We start from the raw sequence: 21,083 nt of genomic DNA on the forward strand, positions 1-21,083 counted from the left end.
CCTTCCCAGCTGTCACACTCAGGAGTCCTGCAAAAGGCCTGCTCTTGTCCGCGTGGGAGCTGTGTTCGCTATAAGCAGCAACGTAATCTCCTGGGTTTATTTTCCTTCTTTCTTTATAAACTAGACTTGGATGAGTTGAACTTCAAACCAAACTCACACACACACATTTCCCGACTTCCTGGGGCATATCTTCCTTGTCATATCTTCTTTACCACTGCCCTCTCACACTCAGCACTCAGATCAGGGCCTCACGAGTGCTTGAAAAAGTATTTGTTGCATCACTTTTTTGTTTGTTTGTTTGTTTGCGGTACGCGGGCCTCTCACTGTTGCGGCCTCTCCCGTTGCAGAGCACAGGCTCCGGACGCGCAGGCTCAGCGGCCATGGCTCACGGGCCCAGCCGCTCCACGGCATGTGGGATCTTCCCGGACCGGGGCATGAACCCGCGTCCCCTGCATCGGCAGGCGGACTCTCAACCACTGCGCCACCAGGGAAGCCCTGCATCACTTTTTGATCACTCTCTGAGAGCTTGTAAGAGAAACCATGGCAGGTAAGAATGGGCCCAGATTTGAGAGTGTGAATTCTGACTCCACCGCTGACTAGCTTTGTGGCCTTAGGTAAGTGCATTAACCTCTCTGAGTCTTAGTCGCGTCATGTGTAAAATGGGATGATACACCTGCCTGTCTCACTGGGTTGTTTTCAGGATTTGCTCAGACCAGTGAACTGTACAGACAACTGTCCAAACACAAAGCCTCAGAGTGGTTATGCTACCGCAATATCACCCTGCGTGTGGACGGCCCTTGACCTTGGGTGTGTCACCTTGGGGGTCGGTGGTCATGCTGACACTTGGACCCTGGTCTCCTAATCTCTGATCCAGATGGCTTTTGGTTCACTAGTTGTGGTCTCATCAACGTGACCTTGACAAACTATGTACGCACGTAGGAGAAAAGGTAGACTGTTTTCCCGCTAGGAATTGGGAGCCTCGGCTTTGCTGGCTCCCAGCATCCTCGCTTTTGCCACTGGCCTGTGCTGATCAAAGGCTCAGAGGCCAGGCCCTGTTTGCTAAAGCATTTCCTCTCGTGGAAGGTTCCTGCTGTCTTCGTCATCGTGTCCCGCTCAACCTGCAGCCTAGAGCCCTTTCATTTTCTCCCTTTTGTCTTGATGCGCTGCAGCTGTGTGTGCTGCAGACCCGCAGCCTGGAGGGGGGAGGGGCCCGCTCTTTCCACGCCTCCACCTTCCAGGAGCCGCCCAGACCAACATGGGCAGCTTTGTCTCCGGGGACAGTCGGAAGATTCCCAGCTGGGCCGGGGTCCCTGCCCCAGCCCCCTTTGCTGCTCTTAACCCACTAGGGTTTGCCATCTCTGCTGCGTTTATCTTGCGAATCCACTTTCCCAAATCTGTGGCCTTAGATTCCATAAGAAGAGAAGCTGCAGCATCTGCAAGCACTTTGGCAAATATGTGAACGAGCTCTAGGCTCATGTGTGAGGACTCGTGAAGAACGGGATCGGCTCTGGGACACTTTTTTGTTCTTTTCTTAGCCAGCCGCTCCCCCAAAGGCCGCTGGAAGGAGAGACCGAAATAACTCCCTGTGTCTAGAGGAGTTCATTCCCTCCTGAGTTGCTTTTCTCAGCCCATCAGCAGAGAGTACCACCTCTTCCTGGCCAGGCCCATGCTAGCCTCAGCTCTGGCTGGGCCATCAGATCTGGGCTCTGGGAGTGCCACAGTTCCCAGCTCAGTGCCTGGGCGTGGGTGTTTGGGGCGTCAAAGGTGGGAAGAGCTAGTCAGATTCTGCCAGCTGCTACCGAAGTCAGAAAGCATGGCGATGTGTTTCAGAGAGGTTCTCCATGCGGTCCAGAACACGGGTGGTGAACGGGTCTCTTCTTGTATACCAGGCCCTACTGACTGCAAAAGGCTGCCCAGAGTGAGGCTTGAGAACGTTTCTGAGGATGCGACTGGGCCCAGAGGAAAAGATCAACTCACCACGTCTGCGTGGACGTGGGAAGAGGAGGGCAAAGCAAGTGTTTGCCAAATCACGTGCCAGTGAGGAGATGGGGCTTCTCGGCTGAACTCTATCTATCTATCCAAATATATGCATCCAAAGATATATATACACATACACGTATGTTCTACTTATAGTGCATATATGTATATATTTGTGTATGTATTTGTTTATGTATGCATTTCTATATGTATATTTGCATGTATATATTTGCATAGATATAGCTATAGATTTGGGGGGCTGGCCAGGGCAGGCCAGCAGGCTGGAGATGCAGGGAAGAATTGACGGTGCAGCTCAAGTCTGAAGGCCATCCAGAGCAGAATTGCTTCCTCTTTGGGGGAACCTCAGTCTTTTTCTTTTAACACCTTCAACTGATTGGATGAGGCCCACCCACGCAATGGAGGGCAACCTGCTTTACTCAAAGTATACTGATTTCAGTGTTAGTTACATCTAAACAATACCTTCACAGAAAATGTAGAGCAACAGCTGAGCACCATGGCCTAGCCACGTTGACATATAAAATTAACCATCAGAGAGGTGATCTCAGGAAACGCCTACAGAGGAATACAGAAATGCCACAAGGCAGAAAGCAACCACCAAAGTGTGTGTTATGAAGTCAGTTACCACTGTGGACAATGGCCGCTTAATCCCTCTGGAGATCTCTAGGTACCAGAGTAGAATACCTGCCTCCAAGTTGTCCTGCCTAAGGGATGAAGGTCTAGGTCGTTCATATACTGACTCCCACCAGTCATTGGTTCAGAGCTGCTTCCAGCACAGGGTTAGTTCCTCATCCTTCAGGCCTGCCACGTGGGCAGGGGAAGCAGACGCTTGTGTTCAGAGATAGCACTCAGGCAAAGAGATGCAGATGCTGGCAGCAGGAAGCAGGGCCAGTGTGCATGGAAATGCTAAGGGCTGAGGGACGTGGATGGGACACAGAAAATATCTACAAAACCAGAGAGAATGATACGTTCTCAATCTCTCTCATTGAGGGTTTATAACAGTAAAGTGAGAAAATAGAAATGAAAGGACTGGAATTTTAGTCTTTATAAATGAGGTATAATTATTTAATTAAAAAGCTAGAAATTTCAATGAACCTAAATACCGTATTTCTTGAATATTCCATTTAACCAAGATCCTACTGACAGGTGCCATGTCAGGGTAATTCCTATTCATCTTTCTGGTCTCAGAGAGAATGTCATATTTTCTCTGTCCCCTCTGGCTAGGTCAGGTCCCATGTTATACACTCTCAAAGCACCCTGTTCTTTTCCTTCAGAACACTTCCCAGCTCCTTGAAGGAAGGAACCATATCTTTCTTTTTTACTATTGATACCCCATCACCTAGCAGAGTACCTGAAACATAGTAGGTGCTCAATAAATATTTGACCAAAAAAATGAAGGGGATATAACAGAAAGCCTTGCTTGGAATCCATTACGCATCGGCAAATGCTGTAAAATAAATTCATACAGTGACTCGAACCGGGATCAAAAGGTATCTTTGAGAACCCGCTTTAATGAAGAGACAATAATGGGTCTTCCCTGGTGGCGCAGTGGTTAAGAATCCGCCTACTAAGGCAGGGGACACGGGTTCGAGCCCTGCCCCGGGAGGATCCCACATGCCGTGGAGCACCTAAGCCCATGCACCACAACTACTGAGCCTGCGCTCTAGAGCCCACGAGCCACAACTACTGAAGCCCGTGCACCTAGAGCCCGTGCTCCGCAACAAGAGAAGCCACCGCAGTGAGAAGCCCGCGCACCGCAACGAAGAGTAGGCCCCGCTCGCCGCACCTAGAGAAGACCCAACGCAGCCAAAAATAAAGAAATAAATTTAATAAATAAATAAATTTATAAAATAAAAACAAGAGAGACAATAATGACTTCTCAACATGGCAGTTCTTGGTTAGTAAATGGGTGTTTTTAAAGTACCTGAGTGAAGTCCAAAGCTTAGAATTCTTAATTCCAAAGAATTAAAGTCCAAAATTTCTTCTCTCTAATTTCTTAGTCCGCTCAGTCTCAACCACAGGTATCCCCCATGTCTGGGTAGAGTAGGGCTTTCTTCAGCAGCTGCCACCTGGGCTGCCTTCGCCCGGAACGGATATCGTTCGTCGGAAGTTGAATTGGCCTCTTGTGTGCTCTGCCTTTAGGAGTCCCGTCACTGCGGCCATGCTGGTCTTCTCAGCACACATTTAATCGGCCACACCATGGTAAGGAGTTGGTCTTTATCCCAAGTGTGCATTGGATCCACCGAAATATTTTAAGAAGGAGGCCGTCGCGATGATTGGGTATGAATTTTAAATAGATTCTTTTGACTGCGGAGTGGAGTGTGATTGGAAGGGGAGCTGAGATAGGTGGAAGAAAGGCCAGTTACGAGACTTGAAGAGGCCAGGTTAGAGTGCGTGACAAGATGGTGGCAGCGGCGATAGAGGAAGTGGAGGAATGGCTTTAAAGATGTTGGGAAGTAGGGCTTCCCTGGTGGCACAGTGGCTGGGAGTCCGCCTGCCGATGCAGGGGACACGGGTTCATGCCCCGGTCCGGGAAGATCCCACATGCCGCGGAGCGGCTGGGCCCGTGAGCCATGGCCGCTGAGCCTGCGCATCCGGAGCCTGTGCTCCGCAACGGGAGAGGCCACAGCAGTGAGAGGCCCACGTACCACAAAAAAATAAATAAATAAAATAAAGATATTGGGAAGTAAAATCAGAAGTACTAATCTGCTGTGGAGGATGAGAGAAAGTTCTTTTTTTCATGCAATGACTATGTAGCGCTTTTTCTTTCTTCTTCCTTCCTTCCTCCCTCCTCCCTCCCTCCCTCCCTCCCTCCCTCTCTCCCTCTTTCCCTCCTTCCCTCCCTCCCTCCCTTCCACCTTCCCTCCCTCCCTCCCTTCCTCCTTCCCTCCCTCCCTCCCTTCCTCCCTCCCTCCTTCCCTCCGTCTCTCCCTCCCTCCCTTCCTCCCTCCCTCCCTCCCTCCCTCTTTCCCTCCTTCCCTCCCTCCCTCCCTCCTTCCCTCCCTCCTTCTCTCCCTCCCTTCCACCTTCCCTCCCTCCCTCCCTCCCTCCCTCCCTTCCTCCCTCCCTCCTTCCCTCCCTCCCTCCCTCCTTTCCTTCCCTCCCTCCCTCCCTCCCTCCCTCCCTCCTTCCCTCCTTCCCTCCCTCCCTCCCTCCCTCCCTCCTTCCCTCCCTCCCTCCCTCCCTCCCTCCCTCCTTCCCTCCCTCCCTCCCTCCCTCCCTCCCTCCCTTCCTTCCTCCCTCCCTCCCTCCCTCCCTTCCTTCCTCCCTCCCTCCTTCCCTTCCCTCCCTCCCTTCCTCCCTCCCTCCTTCCCTCCCTCCCTCCCTTCCTTCCTCCCTCCCTCCCTCCCTCCCTTCCTTCCTCCCTCCCTCCTTCCCTTCCCTCCCTCCCTTCCTCCCTCCCTCCTTCCCTCCCTCCCTCCCTCCCTCCCTCCTTCCCTCCCTCCCTCCCTCCCTTCCTCCCTCCCTCCTTCCCTTCCCTCCCTCCCTTCCTCCCTCCCTCCTTCCCTCCCTCCCTCCCTCCTTTCCTTCCCTCCCTCCCTCCCTCCCTCCCTCCTTCCCTCCCTCCCTCCCTCCCTCCCTCCCTCCTTCCCTCCCTCCCTCCCTCCCTCCCTCCTTCCCTCCCTCCCTCCCTTCCTTCCTCCCTCCCTCCTTCCCTTCCCTCCCTCCCTCCCTCCATCCCTCCCTTCCTTCCTTCCTTCCTTTCTTCCTTCCATTCAGTCATTGAAAAACATTTACTGAATGCTGCCTACATTGACTCTATCTTTCAGAAACTGTGCTCTGTACAGCAGGGAGATAACAAGAGGCATCTGCTCTCAAGGAACTCAGTCCAGTTGGAGAAGCTGGGAACAGTTTCAAACAACTATGTGATCATAACAATTTCTTCCATGTGCTGACTCCTCTATGCTGTGCCAGGCACTTGACAAATTGAGGAGTCTTTTGACCTTTGGGTGTGTATTTATTTTATGTGGTTTCAGTGACTGTTTCAGAACATGTAGCCATTTGTAACTCTGATGGAGGCACTGGGAGGTTGGTACACAGGAAGGAATCTAGCCCAGCATCTAGCATCTGCAGATTCACATGGTTTTGCCCTTCTCTACCCATTCCTGCCCACAGAAAAGCTCTAATTAAGGATTCGAACGTGCCCATTAAATTTCCCAGTGATACATCTTTTCTGTGGGAGCCCTTCTCTGAACCCCAATTCTATAATGGCAAGTATTCTGAGAATCATAGGTGTCCATCATCACCTCTGACTTTCTACTCGTCCCGAGTGGGAGACCAGGATCCTGAAAAAACTCTTGAGCAGAGCGTGATTATGATTCACTGGGCAGGAGGAGAGGACCTGTTCCCCTTCTTTATCCCAAGAACGTCCTGCAGATATTTCAACAGTGGAAACAAAGAATAAGGAGGGTTCATTCCTGCAAGCTCCTCATGGACTTGAGACCACTCTTCCGGGTTCCCTAGCAATAATGCACTGCTTTTTGGGGTCTGGACCCCTGTTGGCCCAGCTGCTGAGAGTTCCGGTGCCCCCATCTTTCCCCCAGCTTCCTCTCAGCCCCCCTTTCTCCCCTCATCTCTCAATGCCCTGAAACCTTGATATTTAGAACTTAAGTCTGAGTAATGAACTTTGGTAACAACCAGTCGAGGGTGGACTCAACCCAGTGACCTCAAGGGGAAAGAAGTTTTTCTAAGTGACTTTTTTCTTTTAGGTTTTCAAAGGAACGGGTACTGGACTTTTCATTTCACACGTCACAAATTTGCATCTTCAAAAGCTGGGAAACGTCAACACCTTGGGAAAGTAGAGTGGAAAATCTGTGGACATCTGCTCTCATGGACCGGGCCATCACTAGGCTTTAGGGCCCACGACCCGCCTTAGGGCCACCTTCAACCTTCTTAGCTTCGCATAACACACAGGGCCAGGCAGCACATTCCCTGAACGAGGCTGCTAGTAAAACCAGAACCTTGTTTCCACAGAAAGTCAACAATGAAGCCTTTGTGTTTTACTGGAGCGAGACAGGCTTGGAGGAGCTCGGCTTCCCACGGTGGGCTAACACCTTCTCTGGGGCCTTTGTCTCCAGCCCAGGCCCACAGAGATGGGCGTCAGCATTCCTCAGGTATTTCCTGAGGGCCCCTCTCACAGTTCCCTCTCAACGTGTGCATTCATGGCCAGGTCATTTATCCTGCCTGCCACCTTGGGCTGATGAAAATGTTGCTTTGACTTATGGCTTGAGCACTTCCTCAGAAAGTTGGGGACCCCAAGTGAGTTCCACTCCTAACTTTCTTCATGGAAAGGTTTTCATTGTTTATAGCCTGTGAATTTTGGCTGGCAGCCAATGCCGAAGCCAAGAGGAAGACTTCCTCTGTGGGTTTCTGCCTGCGTCCACCACCATGATAAATATGTGATGTTATTGTCAGTATATTTGACTTTCTATAAATCCTTTCTTTGTCTGAGAGGACATCTGCGTGGTTTGCAAGTTCATACATTGTCCTCTGCTGTTCATTGGCAATCATGGATTCATTTAATTATTAGGAGATTAATGCCACCTCTTTTTGAGCTCTAATACATCATGTGGTAAAGAAAGCCCAGGCATTTTTGGATTAAGAAGGTCTACCCTTCCACCAGACCTCCCTTATAATTCCTGGGGAATATGAGTCAATGACACTAAGACTTAGAAGTACAGAAAAGACGAACTTTCTGTGGGGTGAGGCTTGGTAGCAAATAATAGAATTATTATTTTACTTTGAGGACAGTTGTCTTTTGGATTATAACGGAGAGGTGTTGTAAAATCTTTTCTGACAATCTTTAGAAATAATAGAAATGGTCCTGCCTGGTATGGTTTAGGCATTGCAATTTAAGGGGATGCAATGATGCTGTCTAGATACCTAGGTACCATCTCAGGGTTTCCCAAGAGCAGCTTCTTGGTTGGGTCACCACATTCTAGAGAAGTGAGTAAAAACAGAAACTTACTATTACTGGTTTATTATAAAGGGCACAACTCAGGAACAGCCGAATGAAAGAGGTGCATAGGGCAGGGTATTGTGGGTGGATAGGGGGCGGCACGGAGCTTCCGTGACTTCTCTGGGCGTGCCACCCTCCCAGCACCCATGTGTGTTCACCAACCAGGAAGCTAGAGAAGTGGTTTTTAACCTTTTTTGAGTCACGGGCCACTTTGGGAATCTGAATTTTTTTTTACTTCCTAGCCCCACATGGTCATAACACCAGTGCACACATTTATACATATAACTTCGTGGAATTCCTTGAACTCCTAAAGACCTATCCTAAAAGGCCATGAACCCCAGGTGAAGAACTCCACTTCTGCAGGCTGGTTCTCAGACTTAAGCTGTGTCATGTCAGGGTGCCAGAAGTGAGGACAGACTCGTGCCAACTGATATACTAGGCAGTGACACAGAAAGCAAGAAGTCGAAGAACCTATAACAGTACTTCCCTCTTTCCAGTAGCCAGAATGTTTGTGTGTCTCCTTCTTGGTATCCAGAGACCTGGGAAGCAGAATCATTAAGCCAGCTATTGCTTGGAGAGGTGGGTGGCCTGGGGGTGGGCATTTTTTACTCCAGCACTGAGGGAGCTCGGTGCTCTGTTCCTGTCTTGAGCGAGGATCATCTCCTTAGCAACCCCAGATCCAGGATTTCTCTCCTTCAGATGGTGCTGGCTATGCATGACAACTTGCACTTCTCTGAACTTGGTTTTCCAGGCTGGTCAGCCCCCTTGATGGACTCACTCTTTCTTTAGACAGCACCTGTGCTCTGGAACCCTGGAGCCATGTCTGACTGTGAAACGGTGCTCACAGTCTTAGCTTAAAACTCACAGGTATGGAGCATTCGTGAGAGCAGGGGATGGACCCAATCCCTGGTTCACAGCTAGAGGTTCACAGCCTCTAGCTGTCCTAGGAGCTTGCAAGAAAACTGGAAGGAACTCCTGACAGTTGGATGTGGTCTGTGGCCTTCATGTTTCCTTTGTGTCTACCTCAGCCCTGCGGTAGAGTTGCACTTGAGACAGGAGAGGACGGCAGTCTTGTATAGTCAGAGAGGCTGTGATCCACCATGTCTCTCAAATGACTGATTCACAGCATATATATGCATATTCTAATATGGTGTGTTTGTACTGCAGACCATAGTTCCAGCCACTTTGCCAAAAATCCATCTGTACAGTGTGCCCCATTGGCTTCCATATTTGAAGATCCAAGGTAGCCTGCAGAATGAAGTGGTTGAGTGCCAACTTGGGGGGGCGGTTCCATGGTGTCTTGAAACATTGATATTTGGGTACTCTCTGATATCCAAAAACATCTTCATTGACTAATGTAACCTAAGATGGTAGAAGGATACCTTCCTAAGCCGACATGAAGACTCCGTTGGCCTTTTCTGAACCCTAACGGGGCAATGTTATTTTGGCACGCAGGGAACCCTGAGAGAATTGGTACAGTAGCGATGCCTGAGAAGGGAACCTGCAGCCCAGGCTTTTATTCACCAGTAGGATGAACTGGACATCTGGAAAGATGAGTATCTCAGAACCGTTATTACCTCCCTGTCAAAAGTTTGATAGTTGAGCTGAGGCCTAATATTTCTAACAATAAGAGCAAAATGTTGCAAACTAATGACTGACTTGTCCTGGAGAAAAAGGAGTGTCTGTGCCACAGAGCACTCGTCCCTGGGGCACTGCCTTGTATGTTCATTCTTTAGACTAGCCTTACACCTCATAAATCTGTCAGTCATTTCAAATAAAATTTCTGTTTGTGTCGGGCGAACCATTTCCAGCATTTTATCAGAACGATCTGGCAAACTGGTAAGGCAATGAAGACTGTATTCCACATTGAAATAAGGAGAGAAAGTGAGTTTTTATCTTAGCTGATCATTTCTTTGCTACCTCTAATGCTGCACACCTATTAAAAAGCTAGTGTCACAGTTCCTTCAGTTTCGAGAATTTAAGTTGAATCTTCTCATTTGGGTTGCCATCTGGTGTGCTACTAACAGTCTCAGAGAGTAAGAGGCCATCTGTTAATACTTTTTCCAGGAAGCTTTTTATAGAGCAGTGAAGTGGCAACTCTCAAAAGCACATTGTAATGACTTACAAGATCTTGGGTATCTGTACAAGTTGAGGCTGATATCTTATTTCTACCAACGGTATTTTCTTCCATGGAGGAGAGACAGAGGAATCAATAAATATGGCGTATTTGCATGCAAAAAAATGCTTATCCCTAGTATGTGGAGAGCCATGAGGCTACCAAGTTATTGGTCTTATGGTATTTCAAAAGGAGGATTGTAAATATATACTGAGAAGTAATAACAGTGATGATGGTGTTGGTCATCAGTGACTGAACAGTCACCGTCTTCCGCCCACTGGGCCAAGTACTTTATGTTCATTATCTTATTTTCTCAACTATGTTTAAAATTTTTGCTCTTAGAAGATTCCCAGTATATTCAAAATAGACTTTCTTTTTTGCATTTGAGGTAAGCCAGTGGTGGAGATATCAACGTCATGACAAAGTTTAAAAACTGACTTGAAGAGCAGTTGGGACAAGGCTCAGGTGTCCCTTTGTGTTCATCAGGCCACGGGAGGAGATGTACACAGGGACACATTTTAGGTAAGTCAGCTTGTCCTTGTTAGACAGTATGATTTTTGGAGGATTGGCTAAAGTAAGCAGTAATATTTAAAATTTCTGTTTTATTTTTGTTATGTTTTCTTTTACATTTACTGTTTATGTCTTTTTTAAAAAAAAACACTTCGTTAAAGCTGTACATATTCAATATAAACAACTTGATGAGTTTGGAGACAAGTATACACCCATGAAACCAACGCCACAATCTATGTCATAAACACACCCAGTACCTCCAAAAACTTTTACCACCATGTTTATTTACTATTATTTTTTATGATAAGAACACTTAACAACAGATCTATCTTCTTAGCAGATTTTTAAGTATACAACACAGTACCGTTAGCCTCTGGAACTGGGGAAATCAATGTTTGTTGTTTAAGCCATCCAGTTTATGGTACTTTGTCATAGCATCCCAAACTAAGACAACCACCTTTTCTTTGTCCATTCATCCGATAATGAACATTTAGGTTGCTTCCATGTCCTGGCTATTGTAAATAATGTTGCAATGAACATGGGATTACAGATATCTCTTTGAGATCCTGATTTCAATTCCTTTGGATATATACCTAGCAGTAGGATAGCTGGATCATATGGTAGCTCTGTTTGGTTTATTGAGGAACCTTGGGACTTCTCTGGTGGTGCAGTGGTTAAGAATCTGCCTGCCATCCAGTGGACACGGGTTCGAGCCCTGGTCCGGGAAGATCCCACATGCCGTGGACCAATTAAGCCTGTGAGCCACAACTACTGAGCCCACGTGCCACAACTACTGAAACCCATGCACCTAGAGCCTGTGCTCCGCAACAAGAGAAGCCACTGCAATGAAGCCCGTGCACCGCAATGAAGAGTAGCCCCCGCTCGCCGCAACTAGAGAAAGCCCGCACACAGCAATGAAGACCCAATGCAGCCGAAAAATAAAATAAGTAAATAAGTTTATTAAAAAAATAATTTATTGAGGAACCTCAAAACTGGTTTCTATAGTGGCTGCACCAAATTACACTCCCTCTGACAGTATGGAAGGGTTCCCTTTTCTCCACATCCTTGAAAACACTTGCTATCTTTTTTCTTTTTTTTTTTTTTTAATAATAGCCATCCTAACAGGTGTGAGGTGATATATCATTGTGGTTTTGATTTGCTTTTCCCTGGTGATTAGTGATGTTGAGCACCTCTTCATGTCCCTGTTGACCATTTGTATGTCTTCTTTGGAGAAATGTCTATTTAAGTCCTTTGCCCAGTTTTTAATTGAATTATTTCTGGTTTTTTTGCTGTTGAGTTTTAAGAGGTCCTTATACATTTTGGGCATTAACTCTTTATCATATACATGGTTTGCAAACATTTTCTCCCATTCTGTAGGTTGTCTTTTCATTTTATCGATTGTTTCCTTTGCTGTGCAAAGACTTTCTAGTTTGACGTAATCCTCCTTGTTTATTTTTGCTTTTGTTGCATGTGCTTTTGATGTCATATCCAAGAAATCATTGTCAAAACCGATGTCAAGAAGCTCTTTTAGGAGTTTTACATCTCAGGTCTTACATTTAAGTTTTTAATCCATTTTGACTTTACGTCTGTGTATGGTGCAAGATAAGGGTCTAATTTCATTCTTTTGCATGCAGATATCCAGTTTCCCCAACATTATTTATTAAAGACACTATCCTTTCTCCATTGCGTATTCTTGGCATCCTTTGGAAGATCAGTTGACTGTATATGTGTGGGTTTATATCTGGGCTCTTTATTCCATTCCATTGGTTTATATATCTGTTTTTATGCCAGTATCATACTGTTTTGATTACTGTAGCTTTGTAGTATAGTCTGAAGTCAGGACGTGTGATGCCTCTAGCTTTGTCCTTGCTCAAAATTGTTTTGGCTATGTGGAGTCTTTTGTGGTTCCATATGAATTTTAGGGTTGTTTTTTCTATCTCTGTAAAAAATGCCACTGGGATTTTGATAGGGATTGCCCTGCATCTGTATATTGCTTTGGGTAGCATGGACATTTTAACAATATTGATTCTCCTAATCCATGAACACGAGGTAGCTTTCCATTTACTTGTGTCTGCTTTAATTTCCATCATCAGTATTTTATAGTTTTCAGTGTACAAGCCTTTCACCTCCTTGGTTAAGCATGCTCCTAAGTATTTTCTTCTCTTTTGATTATAAAAGTAATACAGGTTCATTGCTGAAATTTAGGGAAATATAGCAAAAGTTATAAAAAGGAAAAATCACTAATGATTACTAATGGTCCTATTAAAATCATCATCACTTTTAACGTTTGAAAAACAACTTTTAGTTCTTTTTCTATGCTCTTCACACCATGCCCACCCTCCTAACAAATGAGTCCCTCTTTATGTGCCATTGTAGTAACCTGTAATATTTCTTCAAGACACTTACTGAAATCTGTAGTTATATATTTATTTGTGTATTTGTATGCTGAATACATGTGCTGTACCGGAGTGTAAATGCCACAGGTCAAGTTTGTGTTCTTGTTCATGACTGTATCCCTAGAACCTACTAGAGTGATTGCTACATAATCGGTGCCTGATAAATATTTATTGAATAAATGAACTTATATATATGTGATTTAAAATCATATAATTAAATTTTCTTTTATGAAAATATCACACTGTTTCAATTTCAATTATGTTTAAAATTTTTGTACTCTTAGTGGCTTCCCGATACATTCAAAACAGACTTTCTTGTTATATTTGAAGTAAGCCAAATGGTGGAGGTACTTATATACTTAAAATATATAATATAAATATATATATATATATTTAAATTGAGATTATACTTTAATACTATTTTATAACATGTTTTTATTACTTTACCCTGTATTGTATTTTACTTGACAATATATTGTATTTTGTAACTATTTTTATAATTCTGATATTTTTGTCAGATAATTTTTGATGTGTGGTATTTTATCGTATAAGATAAATGGACCAGGATTTTTTATACTGTTTTTAATATTTTGTTCCTGTAAGTATGTTTTTTTCACTTTTTGAAAATTGAAGTATAGTTGGCTTACAGTATTGTGTTAGTTTCAGGTGTACAGCATAATGATTCAGTATTTTTGCATATTATATTCCATTATAGGTTATTACAAGATAATGGGTATAATTCCCTGTGCTATACAGTACATCCTTGTTGCTTATCTGTTTTGTTTTGGTTTTTTTTTGCGGTACGCGGGCCTCTCACTGTTGTGGCCTCTCCCGTTGCGGAGCACAGGCTCCGGACGCGCAGGCTCAGCGGCCATGGCTCATCGGCCCAGCCGCTCCCCGGCATGTGGGATCTTCCCGGACCGGGGCACGAACCTGTGTCTCCTGCATCGGCAGGCGGACTCTCAACCACTGCACCACCAGGGAAGCTCGCTTATCTGTTTTATATATGATAGCTTGTATCTGTTAATCCCATACCCCTAATCTGTCCCTCCCCTTTTCCCTCTCCCATTTGGTAACAACAAGTTTTTTTTTTTTTTCTATGTCTGTGAGTCTGTTTCTGTTTTGTATACACATTTGCTTGTTTTATTTTTTAGATTCCACACATAAGTGATATCATATAATATTTGTCTTTGTCTGACTTTTTTCACTAAGCATAATACTCTCTAGGTTCATCCATGTTGCTGCAAATGGCAGTATTTCATTCTTTTTTGTGTCTGAGTAATGTTCCATTGTGTTCCATATATATACCATATCTTCTTAATCCAACTGTCTTGTTTTTGGTTTCATTTTTTTGTATATTTTTTATTGAAGTGTAGTTGATTTACAATGTTTCAGGTGTACAGCAAAGTGATTCAGTTATGCATACATATATATATTATTTTTCAGATTCTTTTCCATTATAGGTTATTACAAGATATTGAATATGGTTCCCTGTGTTATACAGTAGGTCCTTGTTGTTTACCTATTTTGTATATAATAGTGTGTATCTGTTAATCCCCAATTTCCAATTTATCCCTCTTCCCCTTCCCCTTTGGTAACCATAAGTTTGTTTTCTATGTCTGCGAGTCTGTTTCTGTTTTGTAAATAAGTTCATTTGTATCATATTTTTAGGTTCCACATATAGGTGATATCATCTGATATTTGTCTTTCTCTGTCTGATTTACTTCACTTAGCATGATAATCTCTAGTTTCATCCATATTGCTGCAAATGGCATTATTTCATTCTTCTTTATGGCTGTGTAGTATTCCATTGTATATATATATATATATATATATATATATATATATACACACCACATCTTCTTCATCCATTCATCTGTCAATGGACAGTTAGGTGGCTTCCATGTCTTGGCTATTGTAAATAGTGCTGCTATGAACATTGCAGTGCATGTATCTTTTCGAATTAGGGTTTTTATCTTTTCTGGATATATGCCCAGGAGTGAGATTGCTGGATCATATGGTAGCTCTGTTTTTACTTTTTTAAGGAACCTCCATACTGTTCTCCATAGTGGCTGAACCAATTTACATTCCCACCATCAGTGTAAGAGGGTTCCCTTTTCTCCACACCCTCTCCACCATTTATTCTTTGTAGACTTTTTGATAATGGCCATTCTGACCAGTGTGAGGTGGTATCTCATTTTAATTTTGATTTGCATTTCTCTAATAATGAGCGACATTGAGCATCTTTTCATGTGCCTGTTGGCCATCTGTATGTCTTTTTTGGAGAAGTGACTACTTAGGTCTTCTGCCCATTTTTTGATTGGGTTTTTGGTTTTTTGATATTGAGCTGTGTAAGCTGTTTGTATATTTTGAAAATCCCTTGTTGGTTGCATAGTTTGCAAATATTTTCTCCCATTCCTTAGGTTTTCTTTTCATTTTGTTTATGGTTTTCTTTGCTGTGCAAAAGCTTTTAAGTTTAATTAGGTCCCCTTTGTTTATTTTTGCTTTTGTTTCCATTACTGTAGGAGAAGGATCCAAAAAGATACTGCTGTGATTTATGTCAAAGAATGTTCTGCCAATGTGTTCCTCTAGGAGTTTTATTGTATCTGGTCTAACATTTAGGTCTTTAATCCATTTTGAATTTATTTTTGTATATGGTGTGAAGGACTGTTCTAATTTTGCTCTTTTACATGTAGCTGTCCAGTTTTCCTGGCACCACTTATTGAAGGACTATCTTTTCTCCATTGCATATTCTTGCCTTGTTTGTTAATGGACCGTGGATGTGTGGGTTTATTTCTGGGCTCTCTATTCTGTTCCATTGATCTATGTGTCTACTTTTGTGCCAATACCATGCTGTTTTGATTAGTGTAGCTTTGTAGTATAATCTGAAGTCTGGGAGGGTTAAACTTCCAACTTTGTTCTTTTTTCTCAGGATTGCTTTGGCAATTTGGGGTCTTTTGTGGGTCCATATACATTTTAGGACTATTTATTCTAGTTCTGTGAAAAATGTCATGGATATTCTGATAGAGATTGTATCAAATCTGTGGATTTCTTTGGGTAGTATGGCCATTTTAAGAATATTGATTCTTCCAATCCAAGAACATGGGATATCTTTCCATTTCTTTGAATTATCTTCAATTTCCTTCATTAATGCTTTATAGTTTTAAGTGTATAATTCTTTCACCTCCTCAGTTAGGTTTATTACTAGGTATTTTACTTTATTTTTTGATGTGATTTTAAATGGGATTTTTTTTTTACTTTCTCTTTCTGATATTTCATTATAAATGTATAAAAAATGCAACAGATTTCTGTATATTATGCTTGTATCCTGCAATCTTTGCTGAATTTATTTATTAGTTCTAATAGTTTTGGGGTAGAGACTCTAGGATTCTCTTTTTTTCTGTGTGAGTTTTTTTTCTTGCTTATTTGTAAGCACTCTTTGCATATTGAGGTTACTGACCCTTGTCTGTCAAATATATTACAATTTTTTTCCAAATTTGTTATTTCTCTTATTCTTTTTTTTTTTTTTTTTTTTTTGCGGTATGTGGGCCTCTCACTGCTGTGGTCCCTCCCGCCGTGGAGCACAGGCTCCAGATGCGCGGGCTCAGCGGCCATGGCTCACGGGCCCAGCCACTCTGCGGCATATGGGATCCTCCCGGACCGGGGCACGAACCCGTGTCCCCTGCATCGGCAGGTGGACTCCCAACCACTGCGCCACCAGGGAAGCTCTCTTATTCTTATTTATGGTCTTGTTGAAGTAAATAAATTTAAAACTTTTATGTAGTCAAAACTAGCAGTCTTTTCCTTTATATCTTTTACCTACTTATGCTTAAAGAATTATTCCTTCCCCTGGGATTAAATATTCACCTCAATGATGTCTAGCTTATTTTCCCCCAATGGTTAAACATTTCACATTTAACTATTTATTTCATAGGGTATTTATAATGGTGTAGAGGAGGAAAAATAATTTTGCCTCTGCCCTTCTGATTCTTGGATGAGACCCTCCTGTAATAAGAAACAGATTAAAAGGAGGAAAATGATTTTAATTATGTATGCACATATGTAGGTACAGGAACCCCACAAAGATATGAGTCTCAAAAAGGTAGCCAGGCAATTCAGGCTTATATACCATCCTGGGCTAAGGAAAGGGACAGGGCTCTGTGGTTTCAAAGGGGAAGAAGGCCACTCACAGGAGAGTGAGAAGAGGAAATATATGGTAAACAGAATTTTCCCTGCCATGTAGGTAAGCGTCTCAGATGAAAAAAAAAGATCTCTAGTAACAGCTCCCTTCCTGGTACAGACCCCTTTCTAATGTAAATGTCTCTTACAAAAGGGTAGCTTCTACTCTGTTTTTAGAGCTTCTCCTGTGTCTGCAGTTTCTCAAAATAATCAGCTCAAAATAATCCTTAACAAAGAGTCATATTTTGGGGTGGCATATTCTGCTACTCTTCAATGGCCTGTAGTGCAAGAATACTGATTCACTTTATTTTTCCCCATATTGAACCAATTCTACCAGCTCTATCCAAACTCTTTACTAGCTTAGATTTCAAATCCCTCTTGCTAAAATCTTAGTCTACCCTTAATATTCTAAAGGTTTTATTTGTGAATGGGATTTTCTTTTAAAATTGTATTTTCCACCTTGTTATTGCTGGCATACAGAATACTCTAAGTCCTGTACATTTATTTTATAACCACCTAATTGAATTATCTTAAGAGTTCTTATAGTTGATTCTCTTGTATTTCTAAGTAGAAGCGGAGTGTGATAACATCTGAAAATATGATCATTTTGTCCTCTCCTTCGCAGTATTACCTTCATTTTTCTTGCTTTGCTATGTGTATATCTATGAATAATTATACAGAATTGGGATCATATAGAACATAAAATTTACATACAAAGTATATCTTCATTTAATATAGTGTGAGCATTTCCTCATTGGTACCTTATTACTTTAAGAAAACCCTAAATTTAATATTTGCATAAAATTCCATTGCATGATATACACTAGGATTTTAAAAATTTAAGAGGCGCTTCTTTAAATTTAACTTTTGATTTTGAAATAATTTCAAATTGACAAAAATTTGCAAAATAGTACAAAGGAGTCTCATATTCCCTTCATCCAGTTTCCTCAAAAGTTAACATCTTACATAACCATAGTATAAGTATCAAAACCAGAAAATTAACATTGATTCAATATTATTAACCAATCTACAGATGTTACACAGATGTTAACAATTGTTCCACTGATATCTGTTCTTTTTTGGTCCAGGATCCAATCCAGGATCACGCATGGCATGTAGTTGTCATGTCCCCTGCATCTTTTACGATCTGGGATGGTCCTTTAGTCTTTACCTTTACCGATTGTGAAATTTTGAAGAGAACTGGCCACTTATTTTGTAGAATGTCATTCAAGCTGGGTTTGCCTGACATTTCCTTGATTAAATTCATATTTTGCATTTGGGGCAAGAATGCCTCAGAAGTGATCCTGTGTGCTTCTTAGGGCATGATATCAGGAGGTGCGTGACGGTGATGTGTCCCATGCTGATCATGTTAACTTTGATCATTTTTTGCCGGCTTTCTTCACTGTAAAGTTAGTATGCTTCCCTTAGTAATAATAAATATCTTGTGGTAAAATATTTTGAGACTATGTAAATATCCTGTTGCTCATCATAGTTTCATGCACCAATTTTAGCATCTGCTATTGATTCTTCTTAAAAACGGTGGCGTTTGCCAAAGGGTGATTTTCTATGGCCATTATTCTGCCTATATTTATGAATTGAAAGAGCTTTTCTTTCTACCTCATTTATTTATTCAATCAAGTATGTATATGTCAGTATGAACTCATATATATTTATTTTATACTTCGGGTTATACTCCAATGCTACTTTATTTTGTTGCTCGAATCGTTCCAACTTTAACCGTTGACTGCTCTTTCAGGTTGGCTCCTAAATTCCTTTGACATATCCTCATCCTTTTATTCTTTGAGCATTTCCTACTTTCTGGTATACAAGATGCTTCAGGCGCATCTTGTACATTTACCGCCCCAGTCCATTTTTCCAAGGAGAATGGTATTCAGAAATCAAGATCTGGGCACTAGGTGTGGTCATTGCCATTGGGGTCATTGCTTCTAGGTCCTCTCAGTCGATGAAGCTAGGAAGAACATGTGTGTATACACAGACACACAACATACACACATTCAGATGCATATTGTATGTCCTGCTAAGGAAATATGTTCATGATCACATGTTATTAAGAACGATTATTAGGAACTCATGTGGATTTTAACAAATGTCCTCTTAACACCTATTAAGATGGTCATATGGCTTTGATTCTGATGTGATGAATACTAATCATAGATTTTTCTAATAAACATGTAAAATAAAACCTGCCTGGTCCTAGTAAACAAGTCTTAAAAAGTTATTATTTTTCAGGAATTGCTTTGCTGATATGTTATTTGGAGTTTCTACTTCTATATTCACAAATCAGGTGGCGTATTAGTTCTCGTTTTTGATGCTTTGTCAAGTTTGGATATAGAAGTTAAGGTGGTTGGTTGTATTTGTTTCCGATGGCCGCTGGACCAATGAGCACAAACTGGGTGGCTTAAAACAACAGAAATGTGTTGTCTTACAGTTCGGAAGGCCAGAAGTCTGACATAAAGGTGTAGAGATGGTTGATTCCTTCTAGAGGCTCTGAGGGGAAATCAGTTCCATGCCGCTCTCTCCTAGCTTCTGCTGGTGGTGGGCAATTCTTGGCATTTCCTGACTTGCAGATGCATCACTCTAATTTCTGCCTTCCTCTTCACATGGCTTTCCCCTGTTTGTCTCTCTGTGTCCTCTTGTCTTCTCATAAGGACACCAGCCATTGGATTTAAGACTCCCCCTAAATCCTGAATGATTTCATCTTGAGATTCTTAACTAATTGTAACTGCAAAAACTCTATTTCCAAAGAAGATCACAGTCTGAGGTTCCAGGTGGACATGAATTGGGGGGTGAAGGGTGGCGCTATTCAACCTGCTACAGTGGCTCAGTGAAATTCAGTGGATAAAATTTTTATTTTATTTTTTTGCAATTTGGAACCAGTAATCTGAAAGCTAAGTGTGAGGTCTTTATCCACAGCATTTCTCACTTTAAATCACTGATGCTTGAATGTACCATAGTCTAATCTTTGGCATTCCTTTGTTGTTTAGGCTGTTTAGTGCCTCAACCATCTTTATAGTTTTTTCCTTGGTTAATTGTGTTTTCTCATATATAAACCTATACACCACATGTAATTCAAAAGTGTTTATATGTTAATCAATGCAGCAGGGTATATGTATGATATAGATGGATAAGGTTATAAATATTGGCATCTGGCAATAAGCTGACATCTGGTGTGTAGTACCACCAGATACTTTGTATTAATTGATTTATGTTCATAATTGGTTTATGCGTACTACATAAATATCACTCTTATTTTTATTGAAAAATTAACCATACATTTGTGATGGCTTTAATAGGGATTAAATTCCTCTCATCAGCTCATATCATATTAAAGAGCTGCCGTTCTCACCATATGTCATAGAAAGGTGGCCTCAAATGTCAGTCCTGATAGTGTCCCCAGAGGGGCCATTCAAACTCGTAAGATGAGTTGAATTTCAATGGGCATATAAGTCTCCTGCCAGACCCAGGGAATAACCTGAAGATGCCAAGAAGATCAAAGAGTGGGAGTCTGGCAAGGTCTGCAAGGAGCATGTGCGACAGACGGGGATGTGGGAGGGAGAGTCAGTGGACCGGGGCCAACTCGGGGAAAGGCCATTCTGTTCAGGAGGGAGTGCAAGCCCCTGGCTTCTCTTGCAGAGACCACTTGAATGGCCCAAATCTTTTCCGCCTCTGCTTTGGTTTCTATCCAGCCTCATCAGCAATGCCAGGGATGCTTCCTCCACAACCCCACCCCCACCAGAGGATCAAATCCCAGTTTGTGGCCCTGAGCTCTGAACTAGGAAATACGGGAGAGAAACCTATGACACTTGGAGGCTATCTGGCCAGTAGGGGTATTTAATCCAACCTCATCCAAACCCTTCCTAACAGAAGACCACCAGTCAAGATTGAGAAACTGAGTTGTGTACTTTCT

General features: G+C 42.8%; 1 long non-coding RNA gene across 1 annotated transcript in view; it reads left to right on the top strand.

The window, feature by feature from the left end:
* The first annotated feature begins 557 nt into the window (after positions 1 to 557).
* The window catches only part of LOC109550582 (uncharacterized), a 56,264-nt gene continuing 35,738 nt past the window's right edge, over positions 558 to 21,083 (top strand). Inside the window, exons 1-4 of the long non-coding RNA XR_004524491.2 lie at positions 558 to 4,275; positions 5,766 to 5,945; positions 6,705 to 7,109; positions 9,410 to 10,592. This is a non-coding gene — a long non-coding RNA (uncharacterized lncRNA). The remainder of the gene's footprint in view (positions 4,276 to 5,765; positions 5,946 to 6,704; positions 7,110 to 9,409; positions 10,593 to 21,083) is intronic.

Source organism: Tursiops truncatus, chromosome X, assembly GCF_011762595.2.
Source record: "Tursiops truncatus isolate mTurTru1 chromosome X, mTurTru1.mat.Y, whole genome shotgun sequence".
Taxonomy (NCBI): Eukaryota; Metazoa; Chordata; class Mammalia; order Artiodactyla; family Delphinidae; genus Tursiops; species Tursiops truncatus.